General features: G+C 33.7%; 1 long non-coding RNA gene across 2 annotated transcripts; it reads left to right on the top strand.

Moving 5' to 3' along the window:
• Nucleotides 1-1,521: 1,521 nt before the first annotated feature.
• On the top strand, nt 1,522-21,292 carry LOC140450140 (uncharacterized). 2 transcript variants are annotated; one of them, XR_011951972.1, is made up of 4 exons: nt 1,522-1,785; nt 16,308-16,418; nt 20,381-20,706; nt 21,152-21,292. It is a non-coding gene; the product is annotated as an uncharacterized lncRNA (long non-coding RNA). The 2 variants fall into 2 exon arrangements; XR_011951971.1 differs by lacking the exon at nt 1,522-1,785 and having other exon boundaries at nt 9,530-16,418.
• The last annotated feature ends 1,731 nt before the right edge of the window (nt 21,293-23,023 follow it).

Genomic DNA, 23,023 nt, shown 5'->3' with positions numbered 1-23,023 from the left:
GCATTATTAAATGTGCCTTCTGTATCTTCTCTCCATTATTAATTGAGTGACCGATTTTCTGAACTACTTCGTCGACTGATGTTTCTGTTGATTTCCTTCTATATATGCATGCTGGTTGCCATTGAGAAAATGATTCCCCAAGTGTCTTTCCTTAATATGCCTATCAAGAATTTTTTCTATTGCCTTCAACAAAAATGATGTAAGACTGATCGGCCTGTGCGATTTAGGCAGGACATTATCTTGTCCTATTTTGTATATGCACTCCACCATTACAGTTATCCATGCCTTTGGTATACAACTTATTTATAACATATTGTATCTTAGAAAATAAATGAAACAGTATTTATTAAGTTATGCATTAATGCCTTAATTAAACTTCTAATTATTTTGCAAAATGTTTTATGATTATTTCTTTTGTATGGTTTTTGTTAAAAATTTATAATCGATTTGATGTTTTTTTGTTTGTATTTAATTCATTACAACAAAATACAAAATTAGAATTCAAAAGTTTGTTGTTTGTTTGCACTCAAGTAACCTATTAATTTCCTTCCTAATTCCCTAATATAAACTTCAAAATTTGCTACATACAAAGAAATTATTGCAACAGTGAAAAACACCAGGAACGGATGAAACATGAATTAAATGAGATATGAATTAATAAAAAATGGAGGAGACGAACTGATGCACCGGATTCTTAAACTAGTAAGAATATAGGGAACTCAAAAAATATACCGATGGAGTGGAGAAAGGGTCATCTAATAAGGATATTAAAAACAGGAGACAGAAAGATATAAGTAACTACAGAGGAATCATGTTACTGAACACCACATAGACCATATACAATATGTTGTCAAGCATATTGGGAAATAGATAAATTACCGAAAATACATTAGAGCAATATCAACCCGGCTTTAGAAAAAGAAAATCACCCATAGATGCCATTCACTTCCTAATACAGCTGATTTAAAAGTGATATAATTTTTCCTTACTATTTATAGATTTCCAGCCATCTTTCGACTCTCTAAATAGACTCCAACTCTTAATGGAAATGCAAAACTGATTAGATTTATATATCAAAATTTCCTTCACACTAAATAATAATTAATAGTCCTTAATACAATTTAAAAAATTAGAATTTTTAATCTTTACGCAAAACTTCAATATTTCCTATTGGTAAAATGATTAAAATTCAGGTAATGTACTTTACAAACATTATAAAAATAATTTTTTCTCTTATAGACGAGAACAAAAAAAAATTATAAATATTTAATTTTAATTAAAAAAATAATTATTGTCATTAAAATATAAATGAGCACGCCGCTGTTCTGGTCAACATACCTTCAACCTTGAGCGGAGATCTTTCGGACACCCGATTATATAGCGAGAATACGGGACCGCTTAGTCTATATATTATACGTCATTGGATCAAATCCTCTAAAAATAGAGGATCTTCTATTTTTCAAGGTCAGTTTGATCAAACTTTAATTTTGATTGGTCGCAAAATATTATAACGACAAATGACAATCAACATCAACACAACAGTTTAAATACATTTCTTTTGTTGATAGTGTGTGGTTTCTATTTATTTTTCTATTTTGCTGTTTAAAGAAAAATAGTTTAAAATGTCTTGGAGCCAGGAGCAAGTTTCGGCTTTAATAGATTTATATAGAGAGAGGAGCAATTTATATAATGTGAAACATCCTCACTATTATAAAAAATGTGCTCGTCAGCAATGCTTGGCGGAAATTGCTTTAAAATTAAATGATATAAGGCCAAATACTTCAGGTAAGCTGATATTTATTAGTGATAATGTACTTCTTAATGATTAAACTTTGTCGTTGAGGATATCAAGCAAAAAATGAATTCTTTGAGAAACCAGTTCAACAAGGAATTAACAAAGCTTCGCAAAACACCAAGTGGTTCAGGCTGTGATTCGGTTAAAATCTCATTGTGGTGTTTTGAGGATCTTTTGTTTTTTCAAGATCAATTTACGGCTAGGGAAAGCGATTGTAATATGGGTGAAAAAACAAGTGGCAATGAAACTGTATTAATAAATGCAAATGTAAGTAATAATCACCTGTATAATAAATAATCACAATCAGTCAAAAATACAATATATGAATAATAAGTAATAATAAAAAAAAAATAGTCACCTGATGTAGGTAAATAACTATCACTTTCTACTTTTGCTTTTTTAGTTGGATGACGAAGACATAAATGTGACTCAAGAAAATGAAATTGAAGAGTCGTTCATTAGTGATGTAGAAAATGCAGAGTTACAAACCCCACAATCAAAAAGACAACCTCACAATCATAAACGCTCATCAGTGTCTGAAGAAAACATTTATTTGTCTTCACGTAAACGACAAAAACTAGAAGCAGCAGAAGATCCACTGAGAGAACTCTCTAAGGCTGTTTTAAAATTAAGCCAAACTTCTAGTGAGGACTCCTTGACAACATTTGGTGAATTTGTTGCAAGTGAGATTAGGAATCTTCAAAAAAAACCCAAAGGGAGTGTAAAAATTCTATTTTAAGAACTTTATTAAAGTTTACTTCAAACTGTGAGGATAGCAGTGAATGATGTTAATTTTAAACATTTTTTTATCTATGTTTTGTCATATAAATTTGAGTATGTGGTAGCATGTTTCTGTTCTCTCTTTAAGGTAGGTTATAGTTTCTGCTGCAGTTGCTTGTTGACTTGGTATCATGTCTTTTTATTTTTATAAAAACTCATTGACTATGTTAAACATATGATTTTATCTTATGTCACAGATTTTATATAAAAGGTTTTTTTTACTTTAAGATTAGCTTTTTTGTTAGATTTTTATTAATTCTATGTAGTGTTTTTAATGTTATTAATGTTTTAATATAATGTATTACTTGTAGCAATTGTAAAATATTCCTAGTTTATTAAAGATTTAATGCATTCATAGCTGGCTGTGTGGTCACCCATTGCAATTGATATATTTTACTTTGTCACATGATTTTTGGGGACATTCTTTAGATTCATGTTTGCCTGAACATTTTACACATTTGAATTGTTTATGACAGTAGGTTGTTTTATGTCCGTAGTCTTGTACATTATTGGATGATTCTTCTGGTATGAGGTTGTTCACATTTAACGATAGTGTTTCCTAGATTTTCTATTTTATATACTTCTTTGATGTTATTTTTCTTCACTATGATGTCAAATAAAACATTGGTAATGGAATTTTTTATGTGTAATGTTTTATACTGTGTATGTTTACTGTCTCAATATATCTGTACTTCAGAACCAGACAAATGTAAGTCACATTTAGCCAACTTTTGAGGAGAGCAAAAACTAAAAAAGTTGCCTAATTTCTTAATTACAAAGCTGTCACTTTAATTTACCTTCAAACTATTGTTTGTATTATTAACAAATAAGTATCCTTTATTTATTTTTTAATTTTTTTTACTAAATTATATCCCATTTTATAAAAAGTGGACTTATGTTATTGTGGCTCCACACAAAACCCTATTGTTGGACTTGCATTATTTTGTCTCTAAAAAAATTCCTCATAGGACATAGGACTTACTTATCTAGGAAAAGGTGTCTAGAAATAAACTTCATGTGCTACTATTAAAAACATGTAATTATTATAAAGAAACATAGATGAAAAACTAGCATGTTTTTCAATTAATTTTGAACATTATTGTCAAAGAGGTAAGGAGAAAAAAAATTATTCTAGGGCATTCAAGTCATCCTCAGGGAAGTTGCCTTCGTGTTCACTATGTGGAAGGTTTTCAAAGAAAGATTTGTATTCTTCAGGGATCCATTGCATCAGATTCTTGAGGTCGTTGTACTTTTCATTGCTTTGTGTGCCTTTATTTGTAGAATTGCCAATGTCATATTAATCCCTTCTTGCCTCTGGCATGAATGAAGAATGAATCTTCCTCAAAACTGTTTTTATAGTATAGCTTACTGTCCCCTTTTCGAAGCTGTAACCACACTGCATTGGATATTAGAAATGGTTTGTTGTTTGTGTTCTTTCTTGATATAAATGGGGCGTCTTTGCTCCTCAAGAAGAGAAAATCAAAGAAGTCTTTAATGCACATCTGTCTGGCAACAAATGGATTTCTTTTTTGAGCATGTAGCAATAAAGTTTACCCAATCATTATTTGTAGTGAATATGGTGTTAGTTTTTATTTGTTTTTTAGCTCTCTCTATTATTTTGTGTTTTCCATCAACTTCCATGTGGGTGTGTCCGGCCAAATAAGAACTTGTGGTTGACTGTCTTTACAGTAGAAACTTTTTTCAAGAGCTACAAATACATAAAAACCATATTCATATTTCTGTTGTGTCCACTGCAATTATCTGTCCAAATAGTCGGAACATCAGTAGGCTGATTATTAGTACTTCAGTAATTAGTACTAGTAACTTCATTCTAGATCATGCACCAAGTTTTATCAGTTGTTGCATCATAACTAGTACTGTTTAACTAAGATATGTTCCATGGTACAGACATTTTAAGATAAATCGAAGTTTTTTTTCTCTTTTGAGTATGAACTTGATATTGCATTCTTTTTGTCAAGTTCACTAATCAATATCTTAAAGTGTTCTGCTACGACGACTTAAGCCTTTAATGTTTCATAGCTGATGGTTTTCAGTACATATTGTGATTTGTTTAAATAGTTACTGAATGTGTTTTATCTAACAATATGGTTAAGGTGTTGTACTACACCTACATTATATATGCACAGTATAGATAACAACCAGTATTCTCACTCTACCGCGGTACCTTTGATCTTTTTAGACAAAATTCGGTGACCTTGACGCCATATTGTTTGGACGAAAACCGTGGACTGGCCCTGCACATATGGACGCGACAGAGCCGACTTTGATTTATTTAACAAAATTGATTTTAATTTCAACCAATTTCAAAACTCTTCTTGCTACTCTTTCATTCATCGAGAAATTAAAAAAAAAAACCTAAAATTGTTTCTTTCTCTGCGTTGTATTTATGATTTTGTTTTCTAACGTTTCACAACTATTTGTTACAGAACTGTCTTATACACTATCAAAAAAAAAATCAAATGGAGTGTTAGCAACAGTTTTTAATAAATATGCTAGTTTTAAAGCTGTATGATTATAAAGTAGAATAAAATGCAAAGTTTCATTTCAAAATTCAAACGGAGAGTTTGAAATCAGTTAATATATTTTAATTATATCTCACTAAAAACACAAGAGGATGTGAACAAAACTCCTAAATATGTATATTGATTAGTGATTGATCTTACCTGTTCATTGTAATAGACTATTTTGACTTGTTATTTCGATATAAACGATTAAATAATGTGTTATTGATGTTTCCAAATAATCATTTTATTATTTTTTCTTTTAGTTTTATTTTCATATTTTTGAGTATTGAAATTTCTGTTATTGAATTTTAACAAATAGTACAAACGTACACGGCTAAATAATGTTGTACAATATTTGAGTGGACTTTGTTCAAAAGGTGACTAAAAGTTATGGTACTAAATCGAGAACATAATAATATTCGGCTGTATAGCTAATATGTCAAAATTCTTTTGAAATGGAATGTCAAGTATACCTACTTATAAAGTCAACAGAATCACCAGTAGGGATTTTTAGATTACCAAATGTGTCACCGGTTCTATTTTTATATACATTAACCTATGAATATACAGTTTTATCCGACAAATGAGTTACACTTTTTGAGTAGCTGTCTGGTATATTATTTTTAAATAATATATTAGGGCTGGGTAAACATAATTTGCTCCACAAAACCCCCTTCTCTTTGAAAAAAAAAGTAACATACCTTTTTTTTTGTGTATATGGTGTCTACAGCCTCGTGATGCCATCTATCCCTCTCGGTATCTTTATTACAATCTTCCTCCCATTGTTACAGCATATCCTGTATCTTTTGGTCCCCCTCTCGACCAGGTGTTTTGGGACGATCTCTATAAGGTCGGCGTGTTTCCCGGGTTCCGGTTCTCCTGGAGTGGACGCGGATTGGGCTTCTTGTCCCGTTTTGGTATCAGGTACGCTCTTCTTCCTCGGTGGGGTTGGTGGTGTCCCAAAAAGTTCGTGGAACCTTTTCATGATCCTCTCCGCGTCTTTTCCTGGTGTCACGGGTAGTTCGGGTCTCTCTGGCGTTCCCAGAGGGGTCATCTCTTCCGGTATCTCTAATATGTCTTCCATGTTTGATGTTGATGAACTGAATTCTGCTTGCTAGCATTGCCACTTAAATGCCGTTTGGTTGTGGTGGGGATTGGATTTCTGTAGTAACATTTCCCCCCTCCCATGGTTTTAAATCTTTTACATGCGCCGTCATCTGCTTGCGGCTACTACTATCGGCCAATTTCAGTTTTACTATTACTGGTGATATTACTGACGTTACTATGTATGGTCCTGAGTACTTCGGCGCTAGTTTGCTGGTGAAAGCTGCACTAGCTGATGATAGATGGTGTTCCTTTTTCATGACTCGATCTCCTGGATGTGGCTGCCAGTCTCTTCGTCTTAGATCGTAATGTTTCTTTTGGTCCTCGAAAGCGTGTTCCATGTGCACTTTCGCTAGTTCTCTTAACGCTTCTAACTTGTTTAAGTTTTCTGCATACCCCTGTATATCTTGTCCATTTGTTGCCTCTGTTATGTCTAATTCCCTTCCGAAATTAAGAAGCGCTGGTGAAAATCCTGTTGAATCGTGTCTTGACGAATTTATGGCGTAGCAGAATTCTGGTATGAATTTGTCCCAGTCTTTATGGTTATCCTCCACGTAAGTAGCTATCATCGTTTTCAGTACTTTGTTCATTCGTTCTACTGGATTGCATTGAGGTGAGTACGGCGGTGTTAGAATGTGATTTATGTTATAGGACTTTAGGAACGCCTTAAAATTTCCGCTTGTAAATTGCGCGCCGTTGTCCGAGATGATTTTCTTCGGGATACCGAATTGCATGACTAGTTTAGATCGTAGAGTGTCGATGATTGAGTTCGTAGATGCTGCTCTTATTGGCTGGGCGACGACCCATTTGGTAAACCGGTCTTGCACGACTATTAAGAAAATGTTTCCTTTTGCAGATCTTGGGAATGGTCCCATTAAATCAACTGAGACAGTATGCCAAGGCTTTTCTACAGTGGACGGTTGCATTTTCCCGGCTGGTTGCATTTGAGACGGTTTATATTGGAGGCACTTCGTACAGGCTCTAACGTAGTCTGCAATTTGTTTAAACATCTTAGGCCAATAGTACTTTTGCGCTATTCGGCAAATTGTTTTTGCAATTCCTAAGTGGCCTGCTGTGGTCGAGTCATGATTTTCCTCCAAAATATCTTTCCTTTTATATCTTGGTACGCATAATTTCCATGGGTTATTAAACTCTGGGTCGGCTAAATTACGGCTGCTCCAAACGTGTTTATATAACTTCCCGTTTGATATTTGTAAATCCGGGAAATCGTCTGGGTTCTGGAGTACATTCCTATATAAATTATCGTACCAACTGCATGATTCCAGTTCTGATGCTAATAATTCCGACTCTGGTTCTTCGCTCTGGTTTTCTTGTGGTTGTCGTGACAAAGCATCTGCTACCTTGTTGAGGACTCCCTTTCTATATATTACCTCGAAATCGTACTGTTACAGTTCTAAACTCCACCTGGCTAACCGACCTGACGGGTTTTTAAGGTTCTTCAGCCATTTGAGGGACTGATGGTCTGATATGACCTTAAAATTGTATCCTTCTATATACGGCCTCATTTGCTTTATCCCGTACACGATGGATAGACATTCTTTTTCCGTTGTGGAATATTTTGCCTCGGCTGGTGTGAGGGTTCGACTAGCATATGCAATTACTTTATCCTGGCCGTCGTATTTCTGTGTTAGTGCAACTCCAAGTCCACAGTTCGACGCATCTGTTTGCAGGTAAAATGTTTTCGAAAAATCGGGACATGCTAATACTGGGGCCGATGTAAGTTTTGATTTTAGCTCTTCAAACGCGTTTTCCTGCTTATCGGTCCATTTCCATCTTATCTTCTTCTTCAGAAGCATGTTTAGCGGTCCTGCTATTGTCGAATAGTTCTCTATGAATCGGCGGTACCACGATGTTATTCCTAGAAACCGGCGGAGTTGACGCACATTTCTCGGTGCTGTAAGTCCGGTTATAGCGCTGGTTTTCTCCGGGTCAGTTTTTATTCCTTCTGCTCCAACCACATGTCCTAAGTATCTGAGTTCTGACTGGCAAAACGTGCATTTCTCGAAGTTCAGCTGTAATCTGGCTTCTTTCAGTCTCCGAAAAACTTCATGTAGGTGATTTAAATGCTCTTGGAGCGTTTTAGATATTACTACGATATCATCCAAGTAGGCAAACGCGAATTTCATATCGGGAGGTATTACCTTATCCAGTAGGCGTTGGAAAGTGGCTCCTGCGGAATGCAGTCCGAATGGGGTGGTTTTGAACTGAAAATGGCCTTTTCCGGGTACGCTGAATGCTGTCACTGGGCGGCTTGCTTCTTCTAGGGGTATTTGAAAATATCCCTGTTTCAAATCGAGGGTCGATATAAAATTTGCTTCCTTAAGTCTATCCAGAATTTCCGATATTCTGGGTAACGGATATGCGTCCTTATCTGATAGTTCGTTGACTTTTCTAAAGTCAATGCAAAATCTGTACGAGTTATCCTTTTTCCTAACTAGTACAATCGGTGAACTCCAACCACTTGTGGAGGGTTCGATGGTTCCTTCTTTTAACATCTTGTCCACTTCTTGGTTGATGATCTGTAGCATTGCGGGATTGTGCCGCCTATAAGGCTGCTTGACTGGATCGCACTTTTTCTTCAATTTTATTTCGTGTCTTATTAAGTTGGTGGGTCCTGTTATGTTCTCAAACTCCCTTAGTTCTTTTCTTAGGAACCTTTCTAACTCCGTATTTTGAGTGGAGTCTTTTAAAGTGTTACATGTCTCTTCTTGATGTTGAATGTATTGTTTGGTCGTATGTTTATCGAATTTAAGTTCGATAGAATGGTTCCTGAGGAATTCCACTCCTAGTAGGGCATCTTCCGTCAACCCTGGCATTACTATGAATGTTTGTCGGGTTTGTAACTTATCGATCTCGCATTTAATTGTCAACTTCTGGTTAAGCTCAATTGACGCTCCATTTGCTAGTCTTGTTCTCCCGCTGTAGCTATCTAGAGAGTCCTTGTATATCTGAGCTATTCTATCCCCGACGTAATTTTTAGTAGTTCCTGTGTCGATGAGCGCTCTGTATGTTCTTTGCCCTATTTTTAGTGATGCGAACAGTCGAATGTCATTGCTTGCTGGCTGTTTAACGGCGAAAACGAATGGAGTCGAATCTTGTTTTACAGACTGGGACGACTCCTTGTTTCTCCAGTCTGTAATTCGTTTCCCTGACGCCTGAAACAGCAGTCGCTGCTGTAAACCCCTTCTCTGCCGCAACGCGAACAAAACTTTTTCCATGGGTTTTTGCAGTTTTTACGGCTGTGACCTGGCATCTTGCATCTAAAGCATGCCGTTTTCCCATCGTACTCTGCTTGCTCCGTGCGTCTCCAGTTTCCACGGCAAATCTGATTTGCTCGGGTCTTTTCGTCTTCTAGAGCTTCGTATTCTTGGGCTAAATCCTGTAATTCGGCTAAGTTTCCGAAATCCCGGCGGCGAGCATAAAGCTTATATTCTGGTAACAAATTTTTGTATATCCTTTCGAGTTCTTGGTTTTTGGAAAAAGAGCCTTCTCGTCTGATTAATGTTTGAATCTCCGTGATATATCTATCTACTGGTTCGTTCTGTCTCTGTCTTCTGTTTCGGATTTCCTCTTCTAGTTGTAGCAAATATCCCCTGGGATAGAAAGCTTTTTTAAAATCTTCGCTGAAATCTGTCCATGACTTCCAATTTTTGTTATTATTTCTGTACCATAACAAAGCGTGGTCTCCTAATAATTCAGGTAATGCTCTTAGTAGATCTTGTTTATCGATCTCGTAGGCCAAGCTTAATTCGTCTATCCTCTCTAAGAATTCTATTGCATCCGAATGTTTCTTGTCGAAGTGTGTGTTCCACTTTCGTACTTGATTTAGCAATTCTGGTTGCCCCATTTGTTTCGTTATTGTTAATTCCTGTAATTGTCTTCGGATGCCCGAAATTTCCTGGGTCAGTGTGTCGGATTCTGTTCACTTGGAAGTTTTTTCTTTTGGGATTGTTTCTGTAGCTTCCTCGCGATTTTTAAAATAGGTTCTGAGTCGCGCTCTCAATTCGTCGACGGTTCCCTTGGGATCTAAGCCGCATTTTTCGGCCTCGCTCTGCAATTCCTCTTTGCAAAGTCGATTTATCCACGACGTACCTGTTACTGAGTCTGTGTCTTTATCTGTCGGCATGTTATTAATTTTGCTCGGGCGCCAGTTTATGATGGGTAGCTCTTTCGGGGCGACAGACTCAGTAAAACACAGGTTTGAAATAAAAATAAATCTATTAATTTAGTATATACAATAAATAAAAATAAAAAGGAATTCTACGTTGTACACTTATATAATGAATAAAACTAAAACAAATTCTACGTCCCAGTCTGGATCCCACGATGAACGAAGTCCCCGGCGAATGTCTATAAAAGAAAAGAAATTAATTAGTATTAAAAAAGAAACGAAATGGGGGAAATCGATCGCGCGCAGATTTATACTCGCTTTCGCTTCAATTCAGCGAAAGCTCCGAATATGCTCGCAAACAAAATATTTAGCTGTGCAGACCCACGGCAATGTTCAATACACAATGCCGACGGGTTCCGCTTGGCTAAGGACAGAGAGTACGATCCTCAATACGGAAATCTCTCCGTCCCGGTTGGTTCTGTGCAGATCCACGGTAATGCTCAATACGCAATATCGATGGGTTCCGCTTGGTTAGGGACAGAGTATGATCCTCAATACGGAAATGTCTCTGTCCGCAATGGCTCGCAGATTCACTACACCGGCGAGTCAGGGAGCCTAGAGCGCTAGCTACAAGACTGTCTAATTCCGCTATTCACACGCCTTAAATAGCCGTTTGAATACCACTACGCCGTCACGTTGTAGAAGTGGATGCGCAAATATTGACACTCCCACGGTTCGAACTGTTAAACGATCAGAGCATCGTTACAATTTTTGTAAAACTTTTGGCCCCTTGAAGTACATTAAGAGTTTAAACATCCTGTTTAAACTGATTACTGAATCTTCTACCTCTTGCTTTTTTTCTAGACTGTAAAATTTGAACATTTATGAAATTAGCTTAATTTAACGAAGGACAAAATTTAGATGTAAGTGCCATATAGTCTTCAATTGTCACATTATCGACACATTTCTTTTCTGTAGAATGTAACATCTGAATTTTTTATTTAAGTAATGATTTTCCTTCCATAATTTCATAACTGTACTTCATAACACAATTTTTCTTACAATCCTTGTTGATGTACATTAGACGTCTAACGGAATTGTACAAAGTGCTAAAAGTAGCGTCATCCTGTTAATGTTAAGAATGTATTTGTGGAAATAAAAAATAAATTTTTAAATGAACTTCATTCATTATTACATGTTACATTAGATATTACATTTATTTATTTATAACAAAGGTGACAGACCCACTGTCAAAATTATACAAAAATACATTGTAGATAAATATAATTACAGATAAAAATCAAATATACATGTATAAAATATTACAAAGTATCATTTTGTAAATTAAAATTTCAGAAGTTAAACAAATTATATCTCATGAGCACTGATTTGCATGTATGAGAAGTCAGATCATAACTATATATGAACCATAATTAGTTCTGTGATATGATACATGGAAATGTAAATTCTGACGCAGTGGACGGGAAGAAATATGAAAAGAAATTAGCTAAAGCAATTCAGGAGTATGGATTATTCTATAAACAATTGCTTTTGTTCAAATGTGATTTTGAATGATATTTTACACTGTTGTTTACTTGATCTTAATTAATGTCAATATAATTAATTATTAATTAATTAGAAGTAACACTCTAATTCATTTTTATGTAATATGATAAGATATTTTAGTTAAGTACATCTCACTAAAAACACAAGAGGATGTGAAGAAAACCCCTAAATGAGTAAATTAATTATTGATTGATATTATCTGTTCATTGTAATAAAAAAAGATTATTTTGACTTAATATATTGTTATAAAGAAGTAAATAATGTTTTATCGATGTTTCCAAATAATAAATTTATTATTTTTTCTTTTGGTTATATTTTCATGTTTTTCAGTCTTGAAATTTCTCTTCATGAATTTTAATGAATAGTTCAAACATACACAGCTAAATAAAGTTATACAATATTTTAGTGGAAATTGTTCACAAGGGTGGCTAACATTTATGGTACTAGATAGAGAAACATATGTTTTAATAATATTCTGATTTGCAACTAATATGCCAAAATTCTTGTGAAAGAGGCAGTTAAGTATCCTAATATAGTTAACAAAATCACCAGTAGCCATTTTTAGATTACCAAATGTGTCACCAGTTCTATTTTCATATCCCTTAAACATGAATATACAGTAGTATCTGACAAATTAGTTACAGTTTTTGAGTATCTGTCACACATTTCACAACTATGGAATTCTATACATTTTTTCATTAAATATCCACACACATATGTTATAAAATTTATTACCCACTGTCAAAATATACAAAACGACAATATTATAGATATATACAATATACCTATACAATTACAGATAAAAATAAAATATACATGAATAAAATAAGTAAGTACACATTAAGTTATACAAAGTATCATTTTGTAGTTTAGATTTTCAGAAGTTAAACAAATTCTATCTCATGAGCACTGATTTGCATGCATGAGAAGTCAGATAATGTAAATTCTGACACAGTGAATGGAGAGGAATATGAAAACAAATTAGCTAAAGCAATTCAGGAGCTTGGATTATTCTATAAACAGTTGGTTTTGTTTAAATATGATTTTGAATGTTATTTTACATTGTTGTTTACTTGATCTTGATTAATGTCAATATAATCTCACTAAAAACACAAGAGCATGTGAAGAAAGTACAGTTATAGTGGATGGTTTATGTTTAATACTAACATTTTTCTCTATATCCATAGCTGAACTTTTCACTACTTCTAAAAGAAAAAGAGAAAGCTTACATATGTGTTACATCTTAATTATTTATTTTATTTACCTTCATTAATAGGACATCTTGGAAGACATATGTTTTGGACTACTGCAGAATAAGTATGATCAAAAGTTGATGAGCCCTCTGTTAAAGGAAAGTTTGTGAGAACTGCAGAAGGTTGTAATCGATTTCTCATATCATTCAGAAACATCTTATTGTCGAAATGAGTACCATAAAGACGATGACTTCTATGTAAACGTTCTGCCTTATTCAATAAATCTTCTCGTCCACATGCCATTAACCAAATTTTTGCCTAAATACAAACATTTTTTTAATACACGATGAAACGTTAATAAATAATATAACATCTTAACATCTGTAATACACAATTTTAATCCTAATTTAACACTCACCTATTAACATCTTTTGGAAACGAAAACATTACTTTTTCTAGAATTATTACAACACTTTGTAGCTGCACAAGTGTGGCAAGGCTTTTTGTTTTTATTTTTGTACATATCGACGTACTTATACAACGTAATTGCGAAATAAAAAATGTATAAAGTTTATTTGTATCTATAAATACACAAAAAGTAAACAAATACAATGGCCTCTATATTATTTATTTATGACAAATGACAATGGCCAATGACCAATGAGAGCCGTCAAATTTTTCGGAGTCCAGAGAAAATGGCGTCGCTGTCTGCGCGAGTAAAATTGCGCGAACTTTCGCGCCAAAGCGGAGTGGGAATACTGGTTGTTGTCTATACTGTGATATATGGTTGTCGATGGTGGCTTAGGTATATTTTTTAAATTATTTTGTTGATCATTTCCTTCTTTGCTCTCTTCAGTGATCATGCTAAACGAACTGTTTGTGTTCAGTGGCTTTTGCAGCCAATAGTCACCATTTTGTTTGTTTTTTACATTTTCCCTCATCAGGACTTCTCTATTCATTTTTGTGAATGTGAAAGATTTGGTTGAGATAAATATTGTGGGATAATTGGTTGCATTTGTGTGGGTAAACCTCGCATCTGTTGATTTACAACCTGTTGGTAGTCTCCTGGGGCTGTGCCATTGGCAGTGGGAAAAATATTGTTAATAAGAAATTATTTTGTTATAGCACTTGTTTTATTTTTATTTATTTTGATCACTGATAATTAGTAACACTAATTTATATAATTAGTGTTATTAATTATCATTAATAAGTGTAAATACTTGAATGTACAAAATAAAAGCCTGTCTGAGATTTAACTGTTTTTATTTAATAAGAATAAACTAAGACTTACATTAAAAATAAGTCAAATAATTTATGTGGTAAAATTGTTTACAGCTGCCTGCTGCCAGCTAACTGCACCATTGCTATTAAAAAAATCTTGAAATTCTATCCTGATATCTTTGGCATTTGTAGTACAACGATTTCCAGCTTGCCTACTAATTCCCTGCATTTTACTTAACAAATCTTCATCCTCCTGGTTCTCTGTATATATTGAAGAGGTTTTTAACAGGTAGTTGTGTAAAATACAACATACTTTTGTAATCATACAAACTTTTTCGACATTGACATTCATTGTGTCTAGTAAGATACGAAATCTATTACAAAGAACACCAAAACTATTCTCTACAGTTCTTCTAGCACGGCTGACTCTATAGTTATAAATCCTTTGTTCGTTTGTTAAACTATGAGACCTATAGGGTTTCACTATATTTTCTTTTAAAGGAAATGCATCATCTCCTACAAATACATAAGGAATTGATTTATCACGCCCTGGTAAACATTTTGCAGGAGGTAATTTAAGGCTTTGATTTGTCAATGATGCAGACAAAGCACTCCTTTGAAATACACCTCCATCACTAATACGACCATTTCTTCCTATGTCTACAATAAGAAATTGACCATCTGCATCTACTACAGCAAAAAGTACAATGCTGTCAGTTCCTTTATAATTTCTATAATATGCTCCATCCTTTTTAAGAGGCCGAAATTTCACATGTTTTCCATCCATAGCTCCTACACAATGTGGAAACTGCCATTTGCTATTAAATTTATTACTAATTTCCTGCCATTCTTCTTCTGTTTGTGGTGCCTGCAAGAAAAACAATTTGAATTGATATTTTGACTAAAGCAAATTCAAACATCTACTTTTGTGCATTTTATATAGATAAATACAAACCCTTAAGTATTCTTTTTCACCATTGATATATTAGGGGAGGGAAATACATTTAAAGTGGTTTTTTTTTTAAAGAGGATATAAGGAGTACTGACCAAACTCACTTTTGATAAATTAGAATTTTGTTACTTTTTACATTATGTCTATTGTTAATATTTCTATATCTATATACATATTGCTATCAATATATTTATCATTGATATTTTGCGTTTTATTTCAGTTTCTACTAACAAGATTATAATATAGCAAGATAAGATTAGTCTTTAGTATTTTGTATTTCAGGTGATTATCTCCAGTATCATTATTTCCAGTCAGTCCTTACTTCAAAATCTCAACTATTGTTGAGTTGGCATCCTTCTTCTTTTCTACTTGTCATCCTCTTTATATAGATTTATTCCCAGTGACCTTCCTTAGTTGTATCACATTTGATATTACAGGTCTCATTTCGTTTCTTGTCCCATCAGTTCATCTTTAAAGCCACGATTCAGTGCATTAAAGCTAGCCCGAATCCTCACTTGAGATTTAGTGTCTCTTTGGCTATTTAAATTTGTTCCTCTGAGCTTAGCCATATCTTTAGTATTTTGCATCACCTCTCTTCCAGTGCTTCTGAAATTTGTAAGCTATACGCTTCCTAAAATCCAATACTCCCGAAGTATAGAGGTTTCAATTGGCTAGACCCAACGTGTGGCGTCTGTTCCACTTCTGGCTTAAAAAAAATATATCTCCTTTAACTTTTGGTTTTGATCTTCGGTTGTTATGGTTTTCACTAGTTGTGCTTTTAGATTTTCATTTTAACATTTAGTTTTTGTACTTCAAAATTTTTTTTTATATCTATACCTTAAATCAACTTGTTTTGCTATATTCTGTGTAGACTGAATAAATTGCTTTGGTTTTGATTGGTTAAATAACTATTTTAGATTAATAATAAATAAATTAAAAATTTAAATAACTTAAAGTTAACTATTTCACATATTTTACAAGTCCGGAGTAGTCAATAAGTTGAGTCACTACCTCGAAATAACAGTTTTTGAAATTTTAGGTTCCTTTGGGAGTTGTAGCAGTATATTTCATTGGATTTCACGACTGGACCAAAACAAGTAAACATTACTGGTATAGGTATCCCTTCAGAATATTAACTTGGAGTCAGAGAGTAAGTACTACTTTTACTCATTCTCTTGTATATCTCTCAGTTGTGTAATATGTCAGCTTTTAAGGTAGAGCATCTATTAGCTCCTGAATTAGGGTATGAGTTGAGAGTCCGTCATTTAACCAGTCCATTGTTAAAAACAGTTGATGAAAAAAGGGGTGTTCTGAGAGGTGCTTTGAAGCAAGCTTCAGCAAATAGGAGTAACGTTGTTCTGTCAACTTCCAATCTTAATTTTAGTGATGAGATTCCTGAAATAGAGGCTACTCTTGCAGATTTGAAAGTGAAAATTGGTTCTTTTGTTGGTTCCCCTTGTGACACTGCCTATGGTCGTTATACTTCTCGGTTAGGTCATGTTGCAGTTAGAGTCCATCTGTTAGAATCTACAACAGAGGAAGAGGATGAACTAAAGAAGTCTCTTAATCTTAGAATTCTTACTCTGGAAGGTGAACTTGATTTTAGAGTGACTCCACAGGCTCATTCCACTCCTCATAATGCTAGTGTTTCTGTAAATTCCTTTCCTTTTGTTAAGTCTGCTCCTATTCATAAATGGGGTGTACATTTTTCAGGACAATCAAATGAAAATGTTGGTAGTTTCTTGGAGAAGGTAGAATGTCTGCGTATAGCACGTGGTAACAGCGAGGAAGAGTGTTACTCTTCTGCTGCTGACTTATTTAAAAATTCAGCTTTTACTTGGTACCTCAATAACCGAGGTAGTTTTGCTTCTTGGCAAGAGTTAGTTGCCAAACTTAGATCAGATTTTCTCCCTTATAACTACGAGGATAATCTCCTTGATGAAATCAAGTCTCGTAAATAAGCTCCACAAGAGAAAGTTACAATTTTTATTAACGAGATTGTTAGTCTGTGTAAACGTCTGGAGACTCCTCTTTCTGAACCTCATATTGTCAGGATTATCAAGAAAAATTTGTTGCCATCGTACCATTCTAGTCTGGCACTTACGGATATTCCCTCGATTGTTGATCTTACTGAAAAATGTAAGAAGCTGGAAGAAGTTTTGTCATGGACGTCTGACAGTGTGTCTAGAGCTCCTATTCGGCAGATGTTTAGAAATCCTGATTCGTCCTATTCGGGTAGACCAAATTATTCTCGGTCTGATAATGTCTCTGCTTTTAACTCAAAGATTACCTGTTGGAATTGTCGTCAATCAGGACATGGGTATTATGAATGTTCTGAACCTAGAATTCGGTTTTGTTATGGATGTGGACGTCAAGGTGTCCGCAAATTTGAATGTCAATTCTGTTCGGGAAACGACAGAAGGGGTGGGTTGTCCCTGGCTCCCGCTCCTCAACGAAATACAGGGAATACAGTCGAAAATCCTCAAAAACCAGGAAGACGTTTCTGGAGTCTGGATGCTCAAGCATCCACCAGTCAAACTTTTCATCCTCCACCGAAAGACAAAAGTTTCTGTTAGTTTTTGTAAAAGAATGATATCTGTCTCTTCGTTTAATATCTCTTGTGTCAATGCAGTTAAAGATATGAGTAGACTTAATGCTCGTGAAGTAGAGCAGTTAAATAATGTTATCAAATCATTCTCTTCTATCTCTTCGAAAAATAAGTTGGGTAAAACTCATCTCATCGAACATCACATTGATGTGGGTTCGTCCAAGCCCTTCAGGCAATATCAATATCCCTTGCCTCAAGCCTGGCATGAAAGCCTAGTAAAGGAGGTAGATGAAATGCTAAAGTTAGGTATTATTGAGCCCAGTACTTCTTCTTTTTGTAGCCTTTTGTGGTTGACAAAAAAGAAAGACTGGACTTTTCGTGTCTGTTTTGACGGACGTAAACTTAACAGTATAACCATGAACAGAGATGCGTATCCTATACCTCGTATAGATATTATCCTGAGTAAGTTACAAAACGCTAAATTCATTTCATCTATTGAGTTGAAGAAAGCATTTTTACAGATTCCACTGAGCGAAGAGAGTAAGAAGCTCACTGCTTTTGCAGTCAATGGAAAAGGATTGTATCAGTTCACTACAATGCCTTTTGGTCTTGTGTCTGCTCCGCAGACTATGTGTCGGTTAATGGATTTGGTAATTGGTCCTGCTTGAGATCCTTTTTGTCAGTATTATCTTGATGATATTCTTGTTATTACTCCTGATTTTGAAACTCATATCTCTGTATTGCAGCAGTTGTTTCAGCGTTTAAATGATGCAAATTTGACTATTAACTTAGATAAAAGTAGCTTTTGTCGTGAGTCTATTAAGTTTTTGGGATATGTTGTAGATTCACATGGTCTCCATACTGATCCTGATAAGGTATCGGCTATTCGTGATTTTCCAGTGCCTAAAAATACCACTCAAGTCCGTCGATTGTTAGGAATGGTGGTTTATTACAAAAAATTTGTCAAGTCTTATTCTACCTTGTTGTCCCCTATCACTGATCTACTTCAAAATAGGAAAAAGGGACAAAATATTGTGTGGACTCCTGAAGCTAATGAAGCTTTCATTAAAATCAAGGAGGCTCTCACAAATTCCCCAGTTATGGTAGCACCGGATTTCTCTAAGCCTTTCTATTTGATGACTGATTGTTCAAACACAGCATCTGGTGGGGTACTCTATCAAATTGTTAATGGAGAAGAACACCCTATAGCCTACACCAACAGGAAATTAAATAAAGTCCAGAAAAATTATACTACAACTGAAAAGGAGTTGTTAGCTATAATTACAGGTATTGAACATTTTAGATATTTTCTTGAAGGTCGTTCGTTTACGGTCATAACTGACCACAGTAGTTTGGTGTGGTTACAAAGTATGAAGAACCCATCTCCTCGTTTGGCTAGGTGGATTTTAAAATTGGCACAATACGATTATAAAATTGTTCATCGTAAAGCTTCAGGTGTAGTAGTCGCTGATGCACTCTCTAGAACTTTTGATATTAATTTGTTAGCCTTATCTTCCTTACAACCAGATGACTGGTATCGGAAAATGTTGTATGATGTACAGAATGTACCAGGTAAATTTCCTGATTTTAAAGTTGAACATGGTGTTTTGTATAACCATGTCTTAAGTTCCATGGATGCCCTTACTGGAATGTCGGATTTGAAGATAGTCGTTCCAACTCCTAATAGAGCAGAGGTTTTGGCCACCTTTCATGACCATCCTACGGCAGCTCATTTTGGTTTTTACAAAACTTTGCGTCGAATATCTGAACTTTATTACTGGCCTAAGATGCGTCAAACTGTACGTAGCCATATTGCTAAATGCAAAATCTGTGCTACATGCAAACCAACAAATCTTCCTCAACCAGGTTTAATGGGTAGTTATCTACAGATTGATTTTCCATTTCAACTTCTACCTTTAGATCTCATTGGTCCATACCCTAGGTCTTATAAAGGTTCCCAATATGCTTTAGTAGTTGTTGATTATTTTACTAAATTTCAGCCACGACTCAGTGCATTGAAGCTAGCCCGAATCCTCACTTAAGATTTAGTGTCTCTTTGGCTATTTAAATTTGTTCCTCTGAGCTTAGCCATATCTTTAGTATTTTGCATCACCTCTCTTCCAGTGCTTCTGAAATTTGTAAGCTATACGCTTCCTAAAATCCAATACTCCCGAAGTATAGAGGTTTCAATTGGCTAGACCCAACGTGTGGCGTCTGTTCCACTTCTGGCTTAAAAAAAAAATATATCTCCTTTAACTTTTGGTTTTGATCTTGGGTTGTTATGGTTTTCACTAGTTGTGCTTTTAGATTTTCATTTTAACATTTAGTTTTTGTACTTCAAATTTTTTTTTTATATCTATACCTTAAATCAACTTGTTTTGCTATATTCTGTGTAGACTGAATAAATTGCTTTGGTTTTGATTGGTTAAATAACTATTTTAGATTAATAATAAATAAATTAAAAATTTAAATAACTTAAAGTTAACTATTTCACATATTTTACAAGTCCGGAGTAGTCAATAAGTTGAGTCACTACCTCGAAATAACAGTTTTTGAAATTTTAGGTTCCTTTGGGAGTTGTAGCAGTATATTTTATTGGATTTCACGACTGGACCAAAACAAGTAAACATTACTGGTATAGGTATCCCTTCAGAATATTAGTGAACTCATATCCATGAGTTTCTTTCTCATGGATATATGGTCACCAAATAGCCAGTTGGGATCATATCACAAAATTATATACAATGGAGAATCATGATAATGATTACAAAATGTGCAATAAACTCACTGAAGCGCATGTAAAAAATTAAAAAAAAAATGAAAGTTTCATTCGCAGCACAAATATTCAGTGGAAGAGTTGCTGCAGCAATGAAGATGTTAGCAACACACAGTAAGTATATACTACTAGTAAAAGCAAGTCACTTAACGAAAAAATTAGGTATTAAAAGATAATTTACAATAAAATATATCCTTAAATGTTACATTTCCAGTAACATATGGTCTGAATTATTTTTAAAAGATTATTTGAATAGCTCCCTGTGTAAGCGTCAATTTTAAAATTTTTCAGGAAGCAAACAATAATCGTATTTAACAATTGTTTTTGAAAATATCAATTTTCTTTTTTTTTGTTTTGCACATTTTATGCATTTTCATTATTGTATTAAAAAGAAAATATTTTTAGAACACTATAGGTTAGTGCATTAGAATTATTTTTTTATTATAAGACCACTGGTTAATAAATGGTGTTTGCAACATTCTTTTTATAAACATTAATAAAACATTCATTCTTGTTATACTCTGTAAAAACGTGTTAATTTTGTACTTGTCTATTTTAGGTTCTGATATGCCAAAGGAAGCTCTTCACACTGCAGAGTTTATTTTATTTATGGACAAAGTTTTTGACAGTGTGAATGGAGCAAAAGTGTTACCGGAAGGGGGAAAAGGACTAAGAGTAGCCGTTACTAATAGATCGGAACATGAACATTTTTGGACAGAAGCAATAAAAGTATTTGAAACATTCAAATTTATAAATAGTAATCGTCAACCTCCTTCTGTAAAGAACTGGATTCACACTATCAAAGCTCTAAAATATTTGTGGAACAAATTGAATAAAGATAGATTTAAATTTTTAGCAATAAGAAATTTAAATCAAGATCCTCTAGAGAACTTCTTTGGATCGATTAGGTCTCATGGTATTAGGAATATCAATCCATCTTGCTATTCTTTTGTAAATTCTTTTAAATCATTGATAATAAATAATTATGAAGCATCACATTCAACTTCAGCATTCAACTTCATTGTCAAATTTAAAAGCTTTTTTAACAAAAACTCATGAACCAGTTAGTGATGCTAAAAATATAATAATTCTAAATCAAATAAACAATTTTCCAAATTTAAATGACATTGAAAAAGGTAAATTAACATATATATCTGGATATGTAGCAAAAAAATTATTAAAAAAAATCAAAAGATGTAAAATATGCAGGGCAGACCTAGTTGGAAAAAAGAAGATCTGAGTACATATAGCAGAATCTAGATTTATTGATGCAAGAGCATATTGCTGCAATGCATTGTTATATCCAAACTCTTCATATAATCAGTTAGTCATTAAATCAATACAGATTTTAATGGTAATAATACCTCAAATTTGTACAATTAAAGATATTAAATTTAATTTAGTATATCAATTAACAACTCAATTGGAATTTTGTTATGTCTTTAATTGTACGAATCCCAATATGTTGCAATTGTTTGCTGAATTTTTATGTTCTTTTCATATTTTTACTTGATGTGCAAATATTAACACACTATCAAAGCTCTAAAATATTTGTGGAACAAATTGAATAAAGATAGATTTAAATTTTTAGCAATAAGAAATTTAAATCAAGATCCTCTAGAGAACTTCTTTGGATCCATTAGGTCTCATGGTATTAGGAATATCAATCCATCTTGCTATTCTTTTGTAAATTCTTTTAAATCATTGATAATAAATAATTATGAAGCATCACATTCAACTTCAGCATTCAACTTCATTGTCAAATTTAAAAGCTTTTTTAACAAAAACTCATGAACCAGTTAGTGATGCTAAAAATATAATAATTCTAAATCAAATAAACAATTTTCCAAATTTAAATGACATTGAAAAAGGTAAATTAACATATATATCTGGATATGTAGCAAAAAAATTATTAAAAAAAATCAAAAGATGTAAAATATGCAGGGCAGACCTAGTTGGAAAAAAAGAAGATCTGAGTACATATAGCAGAATCTAGATTTATTGATGCAAGAGCATATTGCTGCAATGCATTGTTATATCCAAACTCTTCATATAATCAGTTAGTCATTAAATCAATACAGATTTTAATAGTAATAATACCTCAGATTTGTACAATTAAAGATATTAAATTTAATTTAGTATATCAATTAACAACTCAATTGGAATTTTGTTATGTCTTTAATTGTACGAATCCTAATATGTTGCAATTGTTTGCTGAATTTTTATGTTCTTTTCATATTTTTACTTGATGTGCAAATATTAACAAAATATTAAAAGGAAAGACAGCAAAAAGAACATATGCAGACAGTATAAATCAATTGGCGCAAAAAAAATATTTAAAGTTGATTTCATGTAATCGAATGAACTATCTTATATTAAAGTCGTCCCAGGAACGCAACTTACCAATATTGGCAATATCATTTTAAAAGTC

The sequence above is a fragment of the Diabrotica undecimpunctata genome, chromosome 9 (assembly GCF_040954645.1).
Source record: "Diabrotica undecimpunctata isolate CICGRU chromosome 9, icDiaUnde3, whole genome shotgun sequence".
NCBI classification, from domain to species: domain Eukaryota; kingdom Metazoa; phylum Arthropoda; class Insecta; order Coleoptera; family Chrysomelidae; genus Diabrotica; species Diabrotica undecimpunctata.
This window is presented reverse-complemented; position numbering and strand designations above follow the sequence as displayed.